We start from the raw sequence: 22,378 nt of genomic DNA on the forward strand, positions 1-22,378 counted from the left end.
TGTTGTTTTTGGGCAAATTAAACAATCACTTAGTTAAAATTAGTAGCCAAATTTTTCTAAGTTAATTATGTTGGGGTTGATGCCCTAAAGTCTCATGTTTGGTAGTTTGTAAACAGCTTGTACGAACGCTTGTATTATATAATATATGATATTTTACTTCACATCTTGTTTTTTTGCTCAGTTGCATGTTTTATTTACTTTACCACAAACCAATAAACTTAAAATCTCTGGTTATCTGTATGTAACTTAAGCTGTATGGGGTAACATACAAGTGGATCATGTCTTGAGTGATAACCAAAATGGTCTGTAGTATATCGATATAGGAGAGAAACCTTATCCTGGTAACGCTAGGGATGCAACCCGCTTTGTGGAATGGTCACAAGTGTTGTGACTTGTCATAGATGGTCTGATCCTGATCATTCGTGTTGGGGACATACGAGCAGGGGGCGTCCTATACAAAGAGTTTGTATAAGACTTGACCACGAAGTGTTAACGTCTCGTTATATAACACCGTTCATGACAGAGACTTTACTTCACTAGGATGACCATAGGTAACATGACCTCAATCCTGAGTGAGTTGGAAACTCCTGCCATTGAAGGCGGTCCTTTATAAGTGTTATAAATACCTCGTTGTGTGCAATGATTTTAGTTGTTTCTTTTTAAAAATTAAAGAAAAATTAGAACTAAAAGAAATAAGAAAGACATGCATGCTCACTTAGGTAATAATTCATGGTTTTAAAGAATTTAAAACTTGGATCATATAGACCTAAGATCACGGTTCTAATATGATTAGCAACCCTAAGGCTTTAATCTTTTAATTCAGTTTAATAGGATTAAATTGGCTAATAAAAGGTTCAAGTGTAGCAAATCTATCTATAAGGGACCTTTTATCTAAGGCGGGTTCTGTGTAGGCTGGGGTATTTGAGTTGACGGAAACGTAACACCTCTACTTGGGAACTTACCTGGAAAGGTGAATTAGATAGATTTAGATGCATGCATGCAAGTTAAGGACAGTCCATTAAAGTGTTTAAATGTGACTATTTGAAATTGTTCATATTTCATAGACAAACGTTGTTTATGAGCAGAGTTTCAAAAGACGACTTAGACTAAAATCAGTAGCTGAATTGTCTAGGTTAATGAACCCTAGGTAGAACATTTAGTGGGAAGTACTTGGGGCATAAGATGCTTCACATAAACCTTTCATGTTTCTCCTACATAGTCCACACCGTGAGATCTATCCTCGCCTCGAGGCACCTTTGGTGTGTCCCCTAACGGATGGTGTTTGGGTAGGTCAATATCAAGGTGGATGGAGAGAATGTTCATAGTAAGTGGGAGTGGGAAGTGCGACAGCATATCCATCGTTCTCTTCGTTAGGTTGAATAAAGTTACTGCGTATCGCCTCGAGGCACCCTGGGAATGTTCCCCTAAAGGATGGAAATTTTGCCGCCGTTCTTTATTTGATCTCCTGTAAAAGGATAAGGTAACTTAGTCTCTTGTCCTAATCTGCATCTTCCCTACGATGGGCTCATTAGGGCGGGACTCTAGCACCGAAAGTGAGGGGTCACACTTACACGAAATAGTTAATGGTTAACAATTCTGGACTGAAAAATGGTGGCTGTTAGGTTCAGTTCCAAGAGTTGGTTTTGCCTAATGGTTGAGAATGTCTCATCCTAGCAAAGGGGCAACTGATCATCCCACCGGTGGCATTTGTCCTGTCTTACTAGGGCATCATTGCAAAATAGAAGTCTATAACTTAGGGTACTTGAAACAGTTTTGCAAAACTGATTGGTTTAAAAGTGGTTTAGCAAAATCTAATAAATGTTTGTTCGTATTTTCAGAAACTTCTTTTTAAAAATGGCAACAACCACGTTGGCTTTGTTAAGCACTGAAAAACTAACTGGCGATAATTTCGCAACCTGGAAACACATGATCATAACGATCCTAATCATCGAGGATCTCATGTTCGCTCACACGGAGGCTTGTTGATGACTTTATTTTTACTGTTTCTATTTTAAGCACACGCACTACGATATATGATGCATGATACAAGTCCATGTCCCCGGCAACAGGGCCATAAACTTGACAACATAAAATTTGATCTTATTATCTTATGTCACACAACGCATGGATGATTATAACGCAAGTTTATGATATATGTTACTACTTCTAGATGTATGCATTATTAATGAAATGCTGGTAGTATGCTATGCGTTGTCACAAGTTTCCTTGCGTTGGAACCAAGTATAATTCCACCGCAAGTTTCCCGGAGTGATCCGAGATCGAACACAGGGATTGCGTAGTTAATGTGTTACGTTCATGATGTATGCGACCAAGGGTTTTTCAATTAATAAAAGATTGGTATATACAGGTATTTAAAGTTGTGGTAAAGTAAAATCATGCGGTAAAGTAAAGTTGCGATAATAAAATAAAATGCGATAAAAGTAAACCTAAGCTATTATGATACACGATATAGGATACTGATATATGATACTGAGTTTGAGACTGACTGTGAAGATTATATAAAGGGTTGTGTTATGCGGTGGCAAGTCTTTATGTATGAAACAGAAGTAGAAAAGGTAATTAATATAAACATCGCAAGTTCATTAATTGCATTAAAGATATAACTACGGTTCCACTTTCCCTTGGCGTACATCTCTCGGTGATCTGCCGCGTTCCCACATCTCTGTGATGAAACATGGATGAACGTAATGAACTCAAGGTTGCTTCCATCTCTGGAAGTACTTCTCGCTTTAGTTAACGAATTCTTCCAACCTTCTCTCGATAGAAGGAATGACATCTTCATTTCTGCTCTCACAGGTAAAAATGCCGTCTAGCATGCTTTAGGTTAACATATTTATTTCCTTAGCACAGATTAATTTACTTGTTTAATTCATGATAATTACCAAGGGATTAAGAAAACATCATGGAGAAAGCGATTAATGGAGGAACGGAAATAGACAGAAAGATGGAGATGAAAATGATCATGACATTCAATACTAATATTTAGCGTTTGATACATGGTGTGAATGTTAGAGATTTAAGAAGATGAAAACAATTGATGATAAAGAGATGGAAACAAATATAAAAGAGTGCCAACGTCTTGACACAGATCTGGATGGTGGATTTGCTTGCCGGTGAATGGAGTGGATGGAGAGAAGAGCTTCCCTCTCAGGCTTGCTTGTCCGGTAAAAGTGACCTTGGTACAGAGCTTCTATGGCGGGGATTGAAAGGATTTGCCCTGAGACTCACCTCTCGGCCTTGTCTCTTAAATCTTCCTGGATCTTCTCTGATCAGGCTCTTCAAACCAGTCTCTCGCTCAATATACAAATATCAAAATATGCCGTATCAAGTATATTTTCCAATATAATTTCAGAGGCTATTTATAGGCTCAGTTTTGACTCTCTGCAGTGTGGACCCCACTTTATTGTTATGGAAATTTCGGAAATGGTAGAGTGAATATTCCTTTTGTTACTTGATCAATCCCATCAGAAATGCACAACGATCAGCTATACACGTGTTTGAGTCCTCTGCAAATGCGTTGCTCTTTTGCATCTTCGATCGTTTGTCCGCATGCGGCGTTATTTTTTATTACTGCATGCGATTGAAGTTGCGTTAATCGCTTAGCTCTTGATCGATTGTCATATGCGCCGCAAATGCGTTGATCGTCTATTCATTCCTAAATGATGGGCACAATGTGACGTAGATGCGTTGTTCTTTTCTCTTGAGCCATGAACGCATATGGTGACTTGATTTCCTACAAAACAGACTTGAAATATTCTCTTCTACCATCGCAATGGTGTCAGTGGGTGTATTGACGACAAATTATAATTTTTGTATTTCGTAGCTAATTTCTCTACAATTGACGCAACTTTTCTCTCTTTTAATCGAAATATCTAAATAAAGCAGTATAAATTACTTGTATTTCTAAAAGTTATCAGTTGTCCTCCTATTCTAGCTCCAAATGCCACTCAAAATGTTCGAGAGGCATATGAGCGATAGACAAGGGCGAATAAGAAGGCCTGAGCCTACATCTTGGCAAGCCTTTGTGAAGTCTTGGCCAAGAAACATTAGCCTATGGTCTCAGTGCGTGAGATTATGGAGTCCCCGCGGGGATGTTTGGACAACCGTCTGAACAGCTTATGCATGAGGCTATTAAATACATATTCAACTCCAAAATGGAAGAAAGCACCTCTGTTCGTGAACATGTGCTTAACATGAAGGTCCAATTTAATGTGGCAAAGTTGAATGGGTCTACCATCAATGAAGGCAGCCAGGTTAGTATAATCCTGCATTCCTTGTCGGAGAGCTTCCTGCATTTTGTTAGCAATGTGATTCTTAACAAAGTGAAATATAACCTTACAACTCTCCTCAACGAGTTACAACATACCAATCTTTACTGAAGAAGGGTGAGGCAAATGTTGCTTCATTCTCTAGGACGTTCCATAGAGGTTCGACCTCAGGATCGAAGTCTGCACCTTCTACTTCTAACTGTGCGAAGGGGAAGAAGAAGAAGGGTGGTAAGAGAAAAGGGAAGGCGCTTGCTAACCCACCGCCTGTCGCCCCAAGGAGGCATCCACCGGTTGAATAGGGAAAGTGTTTTCACTGCAACCAGGATGGACATTGGAAGGAACTGTCCTTGGTATCTGAAAGAGAAGAAAGCAACCAAGGCTGAGGCCAAGGCCGATAAAGGTAAATATGATTTACTAGTTTTTGAAACTTGTTTAGTGGAGAATGATGATTCAGCCTAGATAATTGATTCGGGCACCACTAACTAGGTTTGTTCTTCTTTTCAGGGGATTAGATCTTGGCGACATTTGGAGGCTGGTGAGATGACGATGAGAGTAGACATCGGGCACATCGTCTCAGCTGTGGCAGTGGGAGGGCTCCAGTTAGCTTTACAAAATAGGTTTCGTATTTTGAATGATGTCTATATTGTTCCCGTACTAAAGAGGAACCTTATTTCTGTAAAGTGTTTATTGCAATGTAAATATACTGTCTCTTTTAATGTTGATAAAACGTTTATTCATAAAGATGATGTTTTTATTTGCACAGCAAATCTAGAATCGAATTTATATGTACTAAGGCCGTTAGCCATTAATTCCCTCCATAACATTGAATTGTTTAGAACTGCCGTAACTCAATCAAAACATCGACATATTTCTCCAAAAGAAAATGCCCAACTTTGGCATCTACATTTAGGGCACATCAATCTCAATAGGATTGAGAGAATGGTAAAGAATGGATTTCTAAATGAGTTAGAAGAAAATTCTTTACCAGTGTGTGAATCTTACCTTGAGTGTAAGATGATTAAACGACCTTTTATTGGAAAAGGCTATAGAGCCAAGGAGCCTTTTGAGTTAGTACATCCTGACCTTTTTGGTCCTATGAATGTGCGAGCCCGAGGTGGTTATGAGTATTTTATCATTTTTACTAATGATTACTTCAGGTGCGGGTATGTTCTTATGCAACGGAAGTCTGAATCCTTTGAAAGTTCAAAGAGTTCAAGGCTAAAGTTGAAAACAGATTAGATAGACGGATTAAAACACTTCGATCGGATTGAGGTGGAGAGTATTTGGACTCGGCATTCCAGGACTATTTGATAGAACATGGAATCGTTTCCCAACTCTCAGCGTCGGGTACACCTAAGCAAAATGGTGTAGTGGAGAGGAGAAATAAGACCTTGTTAGACATGGTTCGCTCGATGATGAGTTATGCTTCCTTACCGAACTCGATTTGGGGTTTCGCAGTGGAGACTGCGGTATACATACTCAACTGTGTTCCCTTCAAGAGTGTTGCAAGAACGCCTCTAGAGTTGTGGAACGGGTGTAAAGCTAGTTTATGTCACTTTCGCATTTGGGGTTGCCCTACACATGTGCTTGAGGCTAATCCCAAGAAGTTGGAACCACAGTCGAGGTTATACCTCTTTGTAGGCTACCCCAAAGGTACACGGGCGGGTTATTTTTATGTTTCGACGGAAAATAAGGTGTTTGTTTCAATGAATGGTACTTAAGGAGTGAGATGTAACTAGAGGGACAAACAGTAATTTGGCCCAACTGTACTTACGAGCATTTGTGAAGGATCATCGTACTTATGATTGGTTATATCCGATGGACACAGAAATATATCTGTGGTAAAAAGAGTTCAGCTGTTGGTCTTTAATGGAATGCGTGACAGCTAATGGATGTGGATCTCGTGGCTAAAGAGTTTAGTCAGCTATTCACGGACCGTTGGAGCATCAAGCCACAGGTCTATTAGGTCCCCTAGGTAGCTTGGATAAAGTCGAGAATCAGTGTTTGGATTAATTTGAAATGTTCAAATTGACAAGTGGAAGTTTGATTATATATGATATAATTGGACTTGTTAATTATATATGATATAATTAGCTAAATGTATGAGATACATTATTTTGGAGGAAATTAGATATAAATATGATTTATGTCAAGTAGAGGAGAAATTACTATAGTGGATATGTGATATCAAACTATAAGGTGAAAATATAATATGATTATATTTATTAATAATTTAAATGGTTAATTTTATTATAATTAAACTAAAAACTCTTTCGGACGTGCGTTAGTGGAATAAACTGCGTCGGTTATTGTAGCCGAAGAATAAAAATGAAATTTTGTTTCATTTTGAAAGGTTTGAAAAGTGTTGGCGTTGGTGTGGAAACGTAAACGATTGCAGAACCTATACGATAGTCGCTCAGCACCTAAACGATCACATACCTCGCGCCTAAAAGATCACACGTTACTTCCTAAACGATCGAATAGTGTGCCGTGTTTGCTAAACGATTGTTTAGTAAAACCTACCTGATCGTGTAGTTTCTTCTAAACGATAAGCATATAGCTATGCGATAGCTTCCTATTCTCTCCCACTTGCTTATCGTCTACACGATCAGTTCTTCCTCCTACTTCTACCAAACTCAACAAAGACCATACTTTGGGTTCTCACTCCGAGAATACCAACGGATCCTTTCTGGTGGTGTCGTCCCCGCTGCGTTCATTTGTTTGCGGTTGTTCGTGCTGCTGCAGCCGATGCATTTGCTGGGCGTTTGTTGATCGGGTAGAGGTCTTCCGCTGCGTTGAGTTCGAAAGCTTGAAGAGTGTCTTCACTGGTATGAGAACTCTTTCCCTTGATTTTAGTGTTCAAAGTATGCCGTTAATTACTATATATTTGCATAACTGTATGTTCGAATGTATTTGGTGTATTTCTATCACGGTAAAATTGGAAAGATCTGACGGCACTCATGGATGCTCTTCGTCAAGAGATCCTTCAAATCAACCCTAGGTCAAATGCTCAGAGGGAGAAAAATGGGTATATGATACTTCATTTTATCCTCTTCATGTTTCTCCCTAAAAGTTCACACTGTGAGATATATACTTGGCCTCAAGGCACCTTGAGTGTCCCCTTAAGGATGGTGTTTGTATAGATCAATATCAAGGTGAATTGAGAGGGTGTTTATAGTAAGTGGAAATGAGACGTGTGACAACACATCCCTTGATCTCTCTCATTAATTTGAAGTAAAGTCTCATGCACGGCCTCGTGGCACCTTGAGTGTCCCCTTATAGATGGCATTTTTGCATGACGCTTTATTCAAACTCCAGAATATATGGTTGGCTTACTAGAGCGGAAATCTATAATCTATAATGAGGGGTTACACTTACAAGAAATGTTAAACGAGTTTAACTATTTCTAGACTGAACAATGGTGACTGATAGTTACAGTAATAAGGAATTGTTTTGTTTATTAGTTGAGCTAGTCTCATTTCAGTGAATGGGCATCTGATCACCTTATGGTAGCTTTTGTCCTATCTTACTGAAGCATCATTGCAAACTAGATGTCACTTAGGGTACATTAGATTATTTTGCTAAAATTGAGTGGTTTTTCCTAATGGTTTAATGCAAATAGACTAATATAAATAATTTGTATGGTTTCACCAAATTTAATCATTATGACTTCCATGACTCTTAATTTACGTCGCCAACAAACTAACGGGCGATAATTACATGACTTGAAAAAATATAATAAGCACTATCTTGATCATCGATGACCTCCGGTTTGTCCTAATGGAGGATTGTCCTCCCATTCCAGCATCAAATGCTGCTCGAAATGTTCGAGAAGCATATGAGCGATGGACACGAGCAAACAAAAAGGCTCAAGAGTACATCTTGGAAAGCCTTTCTAAAGTATTGGCCAAGAAGCATGAGCCCATGCTCATGACCAGTGAGATCATGGAGTCCTTGAGGGAAATGTTTGAACAACCATCTGCACAGCTTAGGCACGACGCTCTCAAATACATCTTCAATGTTCGTATGCAAGAACGGGCATCTATTAGAGAACATGTTCTCAATATGATGGTCCACTTCAACATGCCGGAGATGAATAAGTCCATCATCGATGAAACCAGTCGAGTTAGCTTCATCCTGGAAACTTTATCTGAAAGTTTCCTACAGTTCCGTAGCAATGTTATTATGAATAGGATTGACTACAACTTGACTACCTTACTCAATGATCTATAGACTTTTCAATCATTGATGAAAACCAACAAAAGGATGAGGCAAATTTTACTTCATCCTCTAAGAAGTTCTTCAGAGGTTCGACCTCTGGGACGAAGTCTATGCCTTCTTCTTCTGACACCAAAAAGTGGAAGAAGAAAAAACATGGAAAGGAAAAAGCTAACCCACCAGCTGCTGTCCAGAAAGGCAAGAAGAACAAGGCTGTAAAGGGAATCTGTTTCCATTGCAACTAGGAGAGACATTGGAAGAGGAACTGTCCCAACTGCTTGGTAGAAAAGAAGAAGGCCAAGCAAAGTAAATATGATTTACTTGTATTAGAGACCTGTTTAGTAGAGAATGATGATTCTGCCTGGGTAATTGATTTAGATGCCACTAACCATGTTTGTTCTTCATTTCAGGGAATTAGTTCCTGGCGACAACTGGAAGCTAAGAAGATGACAATGTGGGTGAAACTGGGCACGTTGTCTCAGCTGTGGCAGTAGGAGGTCTCCAGCAGACTTTACAGAATAAATATATTTTACTTGAAAATGTATATGTTGTTCCTGGTTTGAAGATGAACTTAATTTCTGTAAAGTATTTGTTAGAACAGTGTTATGTATTCAATTCTCTGTAAATAAAGTGTTTATTTCAAAGAATGGTATTAATATTTTTCTACTAAATTGGAAAACAATCTTTATGTGCTAAGATCGTTAGCAACTAAAACTCTCCTTAACACTGAAATATTTAAAACTACGGTAACTCAAAATAAAAGACTTAAAATTTCTCCTTAAAAAAAGGCCCAACTTTGGCACCTAAGATGAAAAGCCATTGGTGAGAGAGAATTGAAACTATAGGTTATATTGTATTTGATACAATACAGAAACTATAGGTTATATGTTATATTCGATATAACATATAGTTTAATATATATATTATATGATAAGCTAGTTATCATATAAATATATATTAATTGATTTATTAAAAATAAACTAAATTTATTTAATTTAATTTTTTTTTAAAAAAAATCATTTATTAACTCTCTCCCCTTCTTTCTCTCTAAGTCATGATAGTAGGGTGGTTTGTTTTCAGTTTTCTTCCTCTAGTGTGTTTCTCCTCTTTATTCTCTCAAAATCCCTCTCTTCTAAAATAGTCAGAGCCTACAAAATTCATGGATTCTCACCTAGAGAATACTAAGATAACATTCGTGGTGGTGTTCGTTCTGTTCGAAGGATTTTCATTGAAGATAGGTCTTCAAGGATAAGGGTTTTCTAAACCCAATTTTCTTCTGTTAATTTTTCTCTTACCATGGTGTAAAATTAATTAAATGCATATGGTTTGATTTTCTTATTTTAATATAATTCTCAATTTTGTAAAATTTAGGATTTGGGTCCGATCTCCATTTTCACTCATGAACCTTTACTGGTTCCTTCATGAGGTCTATCAATAGTATCGTTGATAACATGTTATCATGGATAGCATGTTATCAGTGATACTATGATATGATGCTATCAATGAAAACTTTTATGCACAATCAAACAATCTCGAGGAGTCATTTCATCTCAAATACTACATTACATAATACACAAATATTATTAGTGATATCCTTTACATTGATAACGATAGAAAGATATCACTGATAGTAGCTATCAATGGTATCCTTTATGACTATCAATGTAGAAGGATGTCATTCTACATGCATCAATAATGACATACAAACACATTACAAGTATCAATAAATTAATCAAAAGACCCCAGTTATTTACAAACAAGTATAATATGCTATCAAATTCAAACAACAAAAAGCATCAAAACATTACTATTGATAGAAACATATCAGTAATAGCCACTATTTGGCTATCATTGATAGAAACATATCAGTGATAGCAACTGATAGCTCATTTCTCAAATTGAAAGTTATAACTAATAGCAGCATCACTAATAATAGCTATCTATCATAGCAACTAATAGCAAATTTCTCAAATGGAAAGCTATCATTGATAGCGAGAATCAATTACTATCACTAATAGTAGCTATCAATGATATTCACTGATAGCAACTGATAGCACATTTCTTAAATTAAAAGTTATCACTAATAGCAGTATCATTGATTGCAACTAACAACGAAAGCAACTAATAGCACATTTCTCAAATTGGAAGCTATCACTGACAGCAACTGATAGCACACTTCTCAAATCGAAAAGCTACCAGTGATAGCTATTGATAGAAGCTATAGGTGATTGCCACTGATAGCACACATCTCAAATTGAAAGCTATCATGGATAGCTTCCAATTTGAGAAAATCGGGAAGCAACGTGCAAAATGTGGCTAGGCATGGATTTTTTTGGTTTTTTTTACCATTTTTTGTTCTATATATGCAATTATTTTATCATTGTACCACATATTCTATTATTTTGGGCTTGATTTCTATTTATGCATCTAGTCCAATAACAAACTAATATAACATATGTTTAATTGCCTAATAACAAATTAATATAACAAATGTGTACATGCCTAATAACACACTACTATAACAAATGTTTAACTTTCTAATAATAAGTGTATAACTGCCTAACAAACTAATAATCTTTCAATTGGAGGAGGATCAAGGAAGAAAGTGGAAGAGAAGAAAGAAGAAAATGAAAAAATGTTACAGGTGAATGGAGAATAGATAATTTATTAAAATTACTTCCCTAATTTAAAATGTCACATCATCATTTAAAAGTAATAAAATTAAAATTACTTTGAGTATCTCTTAAACAAGAGTATATTTTGCCCAGGAGTTTGGAAGTAGGAGTTATGAATTCAACTCCTTGTTTAATTCAAAGAGTTTGTGGATTTCACTACTAAAAAACATCAATTTTATATTTGATCTTCTAACATTGTAAGGGCGAAATCACTAAACTTCATAATGCCTAATGTAATTGACGGACCCAAAATCTCTTTCGTTCAATAATGCCTCACTTCCCCACATTATTTACCAATAAAAATAGGAAAAAGACACTATTTGATTTGAAGCTCTCTCTCTACACACGCTAGTGTTTAACACGTGCTATGGAAGTGATAATTTAAATTTATTTAATCATATATTAAAATAAAATGTGAATTTACCAATTTCAATTATTTTTTAGTAATTAATTTAAAGAATTCTGACCATACATAAAATTTTGGAAAATTGTCAGAAATAGGAGCATAAGTTTTCACCTTCAGACCATTTTGGTTATCACTTAAGACATGATCCACTTGTATGTCACCACATACATGCTTAAGTTACATCTAGATAACCAGGGATTTTAGGTTTATTGGTTTGTGGTAAAGAAAATAAAACATTCAACTGAGCAAAATCAAGAAGTGAGGTAAAATATCATATATTATATATCACAAGCGTTCGTACAAACTGTTTACAAACTACAGGACACAAGGCATCAACCCCAACAAAATATTCATGCCCATCTCGAGCCCTAATACTTATTGGACCACAGAGGTTAGAATGTATAAGCTCTAAGGTTTCCTTGACTCTTTAACCTTTTCCAGTAAAAGGTCATTTGGTCATCTTGCCTTCGAGGCATGATTCACACACAGGAAAAGAGTTTTCTTTTAAACTCTTTAGAAGTCCACATTTCACCAACTGCTCAATCCTATTGAGGTTGATGTGACTTAACCTTAGATGTCAAAGATAGGTGTTTTCCTTAGGAGAAACTTTTACTCTTTTAGCTGTTGTCGCCGTATTGAACATTTCAGTATTAAACAAGGCTTTTCTGACTAACAGCCTTAGTACATATAAGTTACTTTCCATTGAACCAAAACCAATCTACATTCCATTCTTGAAAATACACACTTTACTCTAAAAAAAGAAGACGGTATAACCTTGTTCAATGAGACAAGAAACCGAGATTAAGTTCCTTTTGATATGAGGAACTACAAAAACATTGTCCAGTAACAGATAACGTTTCTTATCCAAAAATAACTTCAGCCTGCCTACAGCAACAGCTGAAACAACCTCACCAGTACCGACTCGAAAAGTCATCTCTCCCTATGGCAACATTTTCCAGGAACTAAATCCTTGGTAAAAGGAATTGACGTGGTTAGTAGCATCCGAATCAAGGATCCAGACAGAATCATCATTCTCTACCAAACACGTCTCCAAGACCAATAAATCATATTTACTATCTTTAGACTTTCTCCTCTTTTGGAGAGTAGTGGGATCAGTATCAGAACCTAAATAATGTCCAAGTTCCATATTAGAGAACACTTCTCTTCTATGAACTTTAATAGAGTCAGCAACACTTGTTTTCTCTTCCTGGAGATTAACTTGGGAATTGACACTACTGGTATTGTCACCCATCCCTCTGTGCTCGAAAAGTAAGAACTGACGTTCAAACCATTCTTGCAACAAGTTCATGATCTCATGTGCAATGACCAAGTTCTCAACCCTTTTGACCAAAGCATCAGGTATGCTAGCCAATATGTGAAGTCGGGCCAATGAATTAGCCTTCATCCATACGTCATATGCATTACGAACACTTCATAGTGCATCAAGGGCTAGGACTTGAGGATACTTCTTAACCATGACAAATTAGAGGTCGTTTACCACGAAATACGTTTTACAAGACTCTTTCCACTGTATGAAATCGGTCAAACTAGAGGCATTTAATGGAAAATAAAACATGTTACTGAAAACAAAAATACATTGACATATGTTAGGTTTTAAGCAAACACTCAATGAAAAAACATACAACGTCCAATACGGTTTAGCGAAACTAACATGAACCCCGTGTGACATCTAGTTTCGTAATGACGCTCCAAAGGTTTAGGACAAAAACAGCCGAAGGGTGGTCAATTTATTCCTCCTCTGAATTAAGACATTCTCAACCAATCATTAATACTAGAACAACTTTTGCTCCTATAACAACTAGCCATCATTGATTTGGTCAAGAAATCATTAACTTACTTAACAATTTCCCGTAAGTGTAACTCGCCATTTTAGATCCTAGAGTTCTGCCTCAAGCAGCCAATTCGAAGGGAAAAAATCCGATTGGGGAAAAAACTAAAGTGACCCTATCCATTTCTGGAGTTCACCTTGATATTGACCAACTGCACAAAACCCATCCGAAGGGGGATGCTCCCAAGGCGCCACGAAAGAGTGCAAAAATGATCTCACGGTGAGAACTAATGAAGGAGACTATAGGACGTGTTGACACACCCTTCACCCACTTACTATAAACATTCTCTCCGTCCATCTTGATATTGACTCATGCAAACACCATCCGAAGGGGAATGCTCTCAGGGCACCACAAGGCCGAGCATGAATCTCACAACGTAAACATTCAGGAAGAAACGTGAGTGGAATCGTTGACATATCATATATATCTCTTCCTTCCACTGAGTATTTTATAACCTAGGGTTTAGTTTACTTAGAAAAAACACAACTAAGAATTTTAACTAAGTAACCTTTTAGGTTTGCCCAAGAGTAACTTTTACCTTGATAGTTGAACAACTTCTGATCATCATCCATTGAACTCTTTAACGGAGTCTTTGACCAACTGTCACATGCTTGCAAGAAATCTATCTAATTCACCTTTCCAGATAGGTTACCAGGTAGGGGTATTCTATTTCCGTCAGCTTAGGTACCCCAGCCTAGACAGAAGCCACCTTAGACAAAAGGTCCCTTATAGATAGATTTCATACAATTTTAGTCTTTTATGCCAATCAATTTAATCCTATTAAACCGATTTAAAAAGATTAAACTAGGTTGCTAATCCCATTAGAATCTTGAACTTAGGTCTATCTCAATCCAATTTTAAAATTCTTTTAAAACATGAGTTCGCCAAAGTTCGCATGCAACTCTTTCTTATCGATTTTAGTTCTAATTTCCATTATAACACTTATAACAGAATCAACCAAAACTAATCACAACGCAAAACAAAACACATATAAGGCATTCATAACTTTTACAAATTAGCCTAAGTGTCATGCTCCATGCATTGTTCATTTATTGCTACGTTTATATAACACTTATACAAAACATCAACAAACCAAGCAAACATGCTTCAATTCACCCTTATATAATGCTTATAATATAAATATGATGCATGAATATGCTTACTGCATGCATAAATATAACTCTTATATTTCATGATGCATGTGCATGCTCTCTTGTAATTTCATCATGCCATATTATAATGCTTATAATACATGATGCATGAATAATTGCACAACCTAAGGTGGGTTTCAAATCTATATGTCATACAGTATGCCATATAAACCATATACATTTCATATATATTAACCAAAAGTTGATGAACTGGGATAATTAGCCTCAAAATCCTCAAAACTAAAGCTAACTATTACAAAAGCAAAGAGTCTTTGGTTCAAAGAGGCAAACCGGGTCTTGAACCGTCCGGTCGAAGTCCATGTCTCCATTGATTGTGCACCAAAAACCTTACTATCGTCTACATGAAAGAGTAAATGCTTTACTCAATCGTTTATCAACGCTTGCAGAGCTAAATGATCGTTTAGCAACAATCGTGTACCTTTTACTATGCGATGGAGTATGAGGTACATGATCGTGCAGCGCACAACGCAAAACGCTAATCTTAAACTATCGTCTAAACGACAACAATATAGTGAAGCACAATCGTCTAAACAATCGGTGAGCGAGTGCCAAAGTATCGTATACCGCATGATCGTGTAGTTAGTAACTATGTGATGAGGCATGCTAACTACACGATCGCTTAGAGTGTGCCTTTTATTAAACAATGAGCATCAAATGCTCCCACTCGATCATTTACCTCTAGCATCCACGCGATCGGGCAACCAACGCTACGCGATAGAGCAAACACTTTACCCCCTTGTTTCGCATTAGCTAAACGATTGTTTAGTAAATACTACATGATCGCGTAGAAAAATCTACATGATCGNTACTACATGATCGCGTAGAAAAATCTACATGATCGTTTAGTCAAATCCCAACGATAGTTTACCTGAGGCTACATGATATGACCAACTCTTGGTCTTCTTCCTTGCTAAAAACCACATCTCTATGCTTCGAAACTTCATCACGAACGACTCAACAAACTTAAACACTTTGAATTACAAACTCGATGGCTTGTTAATTATGCCCAAAAACGTAGGGGCCCTTACAAATTAAAACTTTGTAATTGAAAGAAAGCTTTAAATAGAGGCAATTAACCCGTAAACATTCTTCAACAACCATCCACAAACGCATTTAACACTTAAACACAAATGTAGAAAACCCACCACGACTGTAAAAAAGGTTTAAAACATAAATGAAATTTGGAATATCAGCACAACCTGGCTCTGATACCAATTGAAGGAAATCAGACATGAGGATTTCCATGAGCAATGGAATGATCGTTCCAAATTCCATTCGAAATTGAACATAAACCCTTACAGTACAAGACATGAAAACTTACATGTCATGCACAATACGAAATTACAACATGCTTAACAATGAGATCAAGGGATAAAGTACCATATCTTTGAAGACTCATTCTTCAACTCCCTTGATCACGAAGGCTCGTTCAGTCTCCAAGACAGCAACATATGAATGCTCGAACACAACGACCACAACACAACACGATTAACAGCAACCACCACACGAACACTGTGAAGACACAATGGACAACCTCCAAAACCTCAAACTTAGTCGAGTTGAGTGAGGACACCACCACAATGGCTACCTTGGTATTCTCGGTGTGAGAATCCAAAAGTGTGGGCTCTGTGTGGACTTGGTTAGAGGAAGAGACCGGAGGAGTAACAATCATATAAACGATTGAGCAAGTGGGAGATGAGAAGTGTCTATCGCATAGACGAATGCTCAATCGTGTAGAAGAGGGCAGCCTATCATATAGCAAATGCCATGTGATCGTTTAGTTATGACCAACTGAGTGAACTATCGTATAGTAACACTCCATGATCGTTTAGTCTCTCTTTCAGCTAATGTTTAATGAAACCAATTCACTTGACAACAATCTATGAGTTCTTTCCGAGAATAGCAACTCTACTAAATTTAGAAAAACATTTTCCCTTTTATCTCACGGTCACCACAAAACCACCAATAACCTCCCATTCAATTGGTTATTAGAAAAAAAGAGATAATTATCCAATAATTAATATTATTATAAATATATATGATAACCAACTTACCATATAATATTTATAACCTATAGTTTTAATATCTCATCTTATGAAACATATAAACCATAGCTCTTTTTCTACTTTATGGTACTTAATGTAAATCATATTTACATTAATCCTCCATTTGATGTATCTCATACATCACACCGATCATATCATATATAATCGAATTTCCTCTTATCAAATTGAACATTTCAAATCAACCCCAAGAACTGATTCTCAACTTAAATACATTGAACTACCAAGGGGACCTTATGGACCTATATCTTGAGGCTCTAATGGTATGTGAATAACTGACTAAACTCTTTAATCATGGGATTCACCAACCGTTAACTGTCAGGCACTTCACTAAAGACCGACAGTTGTACTCTTCTTACTACAGATATATTTTGTGTCCATATTAACCAATTAATAGTGCGATAATCCTTCACAGATCGCTCATAACTACAGTTGGGCCAATAATCGTTATCCCCCTGTAGTTACATCTAACTCCTTAAGTACCACTGATCTCTCTAATAAACATAATTCATAGTCCTACTATGACTGAGTCCTCTCTTCCAAAGAGAAGTTGTGGCCATTATGTTCAAGACCCAAAATTAGCCCTTAAGGGAGCAATCTATCTACTTACACTTGCTTTAGGGAAGGAGTGAATTTCATCTTGTGTAACTGAGTTCCCAGCTCCCAAATCAGACAAATCCCCAAAAAGGTAGGCATATTGAGTTTGAAATCTGGCCACTCTCACCCATACTAATCAAAAGATCGCCCTCAAAGGTAGGAGTTTACAAAACACTCGAGATTAAGGTCACGTCATCTATGGTCGTTAAGGTGAGATGCAAGTTTTAAGTATCAACGACGTTATATAAAGAGACTAGTCATCTCGTGGTCTAGTCTTATACAAACTCTTTGTATTTGACACCCCTGCTCGCATGTCTCCACATGAATGGTCAAGATCTATCGTCTGTAGTAGTTCACAACACTTGTAAACCTCTAGAAAACAGGCCGTATCCGTAGTGTCACTAGGATCAGGTATCCCTCCTTAACCCTTATACTACAGACCTATTTAGGTTATCACTCAAGGCATGATCTACTTGTATATCTCATATACATGCTTAAGTTTACATACAATAACCATGGAGCTTTGATTATTGGATATGAGTAAATGCAAAATAAAATAACTTTGATTTTATTCATAACAATGTGTACATTTTACAATCTACGGGACTCCGGGAGAATTAGGACACCAATCCCAACAATTAGCTACGTGATCGCATGGTATTTCATACTCATCGCATAGCTGCTTGGCACATGGTGCGTTAGCTAAATGATCAGCTGCACGGTGTTCTTTTAAAGGCAGTTCGGTTCGAGCGGTTCAAGACCCAGTTCACCTATTCTGAACCGCTTGACTCAAATTTTGTAATAGTTAGCCTTTCTTTGTTTTTTAGAGAGGTTTTATCCCGCTCCATCAACTTTTAGTATAAATATACATGTGATGTATGTTTTTATGATATGTCATAATGTATGCCATATAATTTTGAAACCCACCATAGGTTATGTATTTATTTTCATGCATCATTTTATATTATAAGTGTTATAATATACTAGTATGCATGATTTAAATTACATAAAGCATGCTCATGCATCATGTAATATGAGAGTTATAATATATGTATGCATGCATTATAGCATATCCATGCATCATTTATATTATAAGTGTTATAATATAAGGTTGAATGGTTGTATGGAATGTATGCTATAACATGGTTCATTACTTAGTTATATAAATGTTATATATTAGTAATGAATGATAATTGCATGAAGCATGACATTACCTTAGGTTAATTTATAAATGTTATAATTAACTTATGTATGTCAATCATGTAATGGTTGGTTTTAATTGTTTCATTTACATATAATTGTTATAATAAATGAAATTAGAATTAAAATCAATAATAAAGAGTTACATGCAAACCTTAGTCTTTAATCAAATTTAAAACTGTTTTAAATTTTGATTGAGATAGACCTAAGATCACGTTTCTAATGAGATTAGAAATCTAAGTTTAATCTTTAAAATCGGTTTAATAGCATTAAATTGATTCCTAACAAAAGATTAAATATGTAACAAATGTATCTATAAGGGGTCTTTTGTCTAAGGCGGCTAGGCTGGGGTACTTAAGTCGATGGAAACGTCGCACCCCTACCTGGGAACCTACCTGAAAAGGTGAATTAGATAGATTTGTTACATGCATACAAGTTTGATTGAAAGTCTATTACAGAGTTCAATGGGACTTCGATCAAAATTGTTTAATCAGCAAAGACAAGAGTTGTTTTTGAGCAAATTAAATAAACACTTAGATAAAATTAATAACCGAATTTTCCTAAGTTAATTAACCTTAGGTAGAACACTCAGTGGGAGGAAAATAGGGTATATTATACTTCATTTTTCCTCTACACATTTCTCCTTAAAAGTTCACACCATGAGATCTACTCTCGACCTCGAGGCACCATGGGTGTCCCCCTACGGGTGGCATTTGGGTAGGTCAATACCAAGGTGAATGGAGAAAGTGTTTATAGTAAGTGAGAGTGGGATATGTGACAACACACCCCTCAGTCTCTCTCATTAGGTTGAATAAAGTTTCATGCATTGCCTTAAGGCATCGTGGGTGTCCCCCTAAAGGATGGTTGATTTGATATCTAGAAATGGATAGGGTTACTTTAGTCTCTTGTTCCAATCGGCTTTTTCCTAAGGTTGGCTCATTGGGGTGGGACTCTATAACCTAAAATGAGGGGTTACACTTACACATAATTGTTAAGGATGTTAACAAATTTTGGACCGAACAATGGTGACTATTAGTTATAATTACAGGGAATTGATTCTGTTTAATGGTTGAGAATGTCTCATTTCAGTGAAGGGGCAGTTGATCACCCTACGGTGACTTTTGTTCTGCCTTATTGAAGCATCATTGCAAAATAGATGTAACTTAGGGTACATTAGACTATTTTGCTAAAACTTGATTGGTTTTCATAAAAGTGGTTTAATGCAAGTAGATTAAAGTAGTTTGTTCTTTTTCAGCAAAATTTAATATGGCAACCACCACTCTTAGTTTACTAGTCACTAATAATTAACAGCCGAAAACTATGCTAGCTAGAAAAACACGATCAACACTATTTTAATCATTGATAACCTGCATTTTGTCCTGATGGAGGAGTGTCCTCCCATTCTACATATCAATGCTCCTTGAAACGTTTAGGAAGCATATGAGTGTTGGACAAGGGCAAACGAAAAAGCCCGAGCATATATATTGGCAAGACTTGACGAAGTATTGGCCAAGAAGCATGAGCCCATACTCACAGCCCCTGAGATCATGGAGTCTCTGAAGGGAATTTTTGGACAACCATCTGCACAGCTCAAGCAGACGCTCTCAAGTACATCTTCAATGTCCGTATGCAAGAGGGGGCATTTGTTCGAGAACACGTTCTCAACATGATTATCCACTTTAACGTGGCGGAGATTAACGGGTCAAGCATCGATGAGGTCAACCAAGTTAGCATCATACTGGAATCTTTACCTGAAAGTTTCCTGCACTTCCATAGCAATGTTGTTTTGAACAGGATTGACTATAACCAGACTACACTGCTCAATGAGCTATAGACCTTCCAATCCTTGTTGAAAAGTAGGGAGAAGAAAGATGAAACAAATGTTGCTTCATATTCTAAAAAGTTCCATAAAGGTTCGACCTCTGGAACTAAGTCTCTACCTTCTTCCTCCGGCACCAAAAACTGGAAGAAGAAGAAGGGTGGAAAGGGGAAGGTTGCTGCTAACCCAGGAGTTGGTGCACCAAGGGGTAGATGACCTATCAGGGTTGACAGAGGAAAATGATTCCATTACAACTAAGATGTTCAATGGAAGAGGAACTCCCCCAGATATTTGGCAGAAAAGAAGAAGGCCAAATAAGGTAAATATGATTTACTTGTCTTAGAACCTTGTTTAGTGGAAAATGATGATTCTGCCTGGATTTTTGACTCTAGGGCCACTAACTATGTTTGCTCTTCATTTCAGAGAATTAGTTCTTGAAGGAAACTTAATGTTGGTGAGATGACAATGCGAGTTGGAACTGGGCACGTCGTCTCAGCTGTGATAGTGGGAGGTCTTCGGTTGACTTTACAGAATAGATTTCTCATTTTGAATGATGTATATGTAGTTCCTGACTTAAAAAAGGAACTTAGTTTTTATAAAGTGTTTGTTAGAACAATGTTATCATTTAAACTTTTCTTTTAATAAAGTGTTTATTACAAAGAATGATGTTGATATATGATAACTTGTAAAAAATACAAGTTATTATATCTCTTTCATTTAAAATAATAAGGCAAATGCATGAAATTTAGATAATTTTTACCAATAAATCTATACAAAAAGCGAAGCATGCGATCATATACTTCTAACGCATAACATATTTAAACTCCAGACTAATTTTGCTACTTCTGTGCAGTATATCCTTCAGAAGTCTGATGATTGCATGATCACATACCCACTAATGCGTTCAAAGTAAGAAGTTGCCTGAGAAGAAAAGGAAAGACGATCGCATAAGCTGCAAGCATTGAGGCATGACATGACATGAGTGGTGGGTGTCACATCACAAGTTGCATTGGTGATCGACAGGAAAACTTTGTTGAAGATTCAGTGAACCACTGACACATTGTAGACGACACGATAGGATATGGAATTTAATATGCCCTATCAACGCAATCATGAGCTTGAGAAAAGAAGTGCTCGAGAACGCCAATAAATACCCGTACAAATGCCATGCAGAAAAGAGGAGTGAATATATATCGTAACATATATTAGGGGATATATTGTGGGAGATGAGAAGAATGCCTTGAAAAGGGATTCTGCTAGAAACCCCTATCAGTTTTCCATAGAAACTTCTTAGTGAGAGCTTAGGATTCTAAGGAAAGAAGAAGATAATACTGTTCGATTATCTAAGTGAAGCAGCTATAAAACGACTCGAAAGAGGCAAGACATTGCGAACCACGACTTGACTCTCTGACCCTTTCTCTTTGTTTGTGTATTTGTATTGTATTTCGTTTTGACAAATTCAGAATTGCATTATGAATACATGTTTATTAAATATCTTGTCTATCTTTTTCACCAATATCATGCATAGCTAAATTACTTCATGGGTTGAGAAGATTGTAGCTAACACGACTAAATAACTGGAGGAATCATGCGATCAACTTATTTTATGGATGCTTCTATTTGTTGCTTGAATCAATTGAGAAATTGTTCTAAGTAAAGCTAATCTAAGTTTGAAAGAATTTAGATTAAGACCTCATAAAATGAGAGAAAATTTTCCTTAGAAATAAGTACATTCTTTGCATATTACACCTATCGCATGCATCTTAGAGATAAGATAATGTGGCAAAGAACACTGAGAAGTGCTGGACGTAATATTGAGTGTATAGCTTGATCGAATATTTCATCTAGTTGTTTAGAAAATGTTAGTAAAAAATAATTTCAACCCTCCTATCGCATATCTGTTATCCAACTCGCACTGCTTCATTTTAAACACAATCCTCATCGCATATTTAGGTTTAAGTTTGATTATTCGGTCACTCCTTTGAACATTTTAACTTGCGCTAAGATCATATTTTTAGTTTCATTGCGTGCTTACAAGCAATCCCTGCGTTCGACCCTGAACTCACCAGGAACTTCGGTAAAATTTGCA

The sequence above is a fragment of the Benincasa hispida genome, chromosome 9 (genome assembly GCF_009727055.1).
Source record: "Benincasa hispida cultivar B227 chromosome 9, ASM972705v1, whole genome shotgun sequence".
NCBI classification, from domain to species: domain Eukaryota; kingdom Viridiplantae; phylum Streptophyta; class Magnoliopsida; order Cucurbitales; family Cucurbitaceae; genus Benincasa; species Benincasa hispida.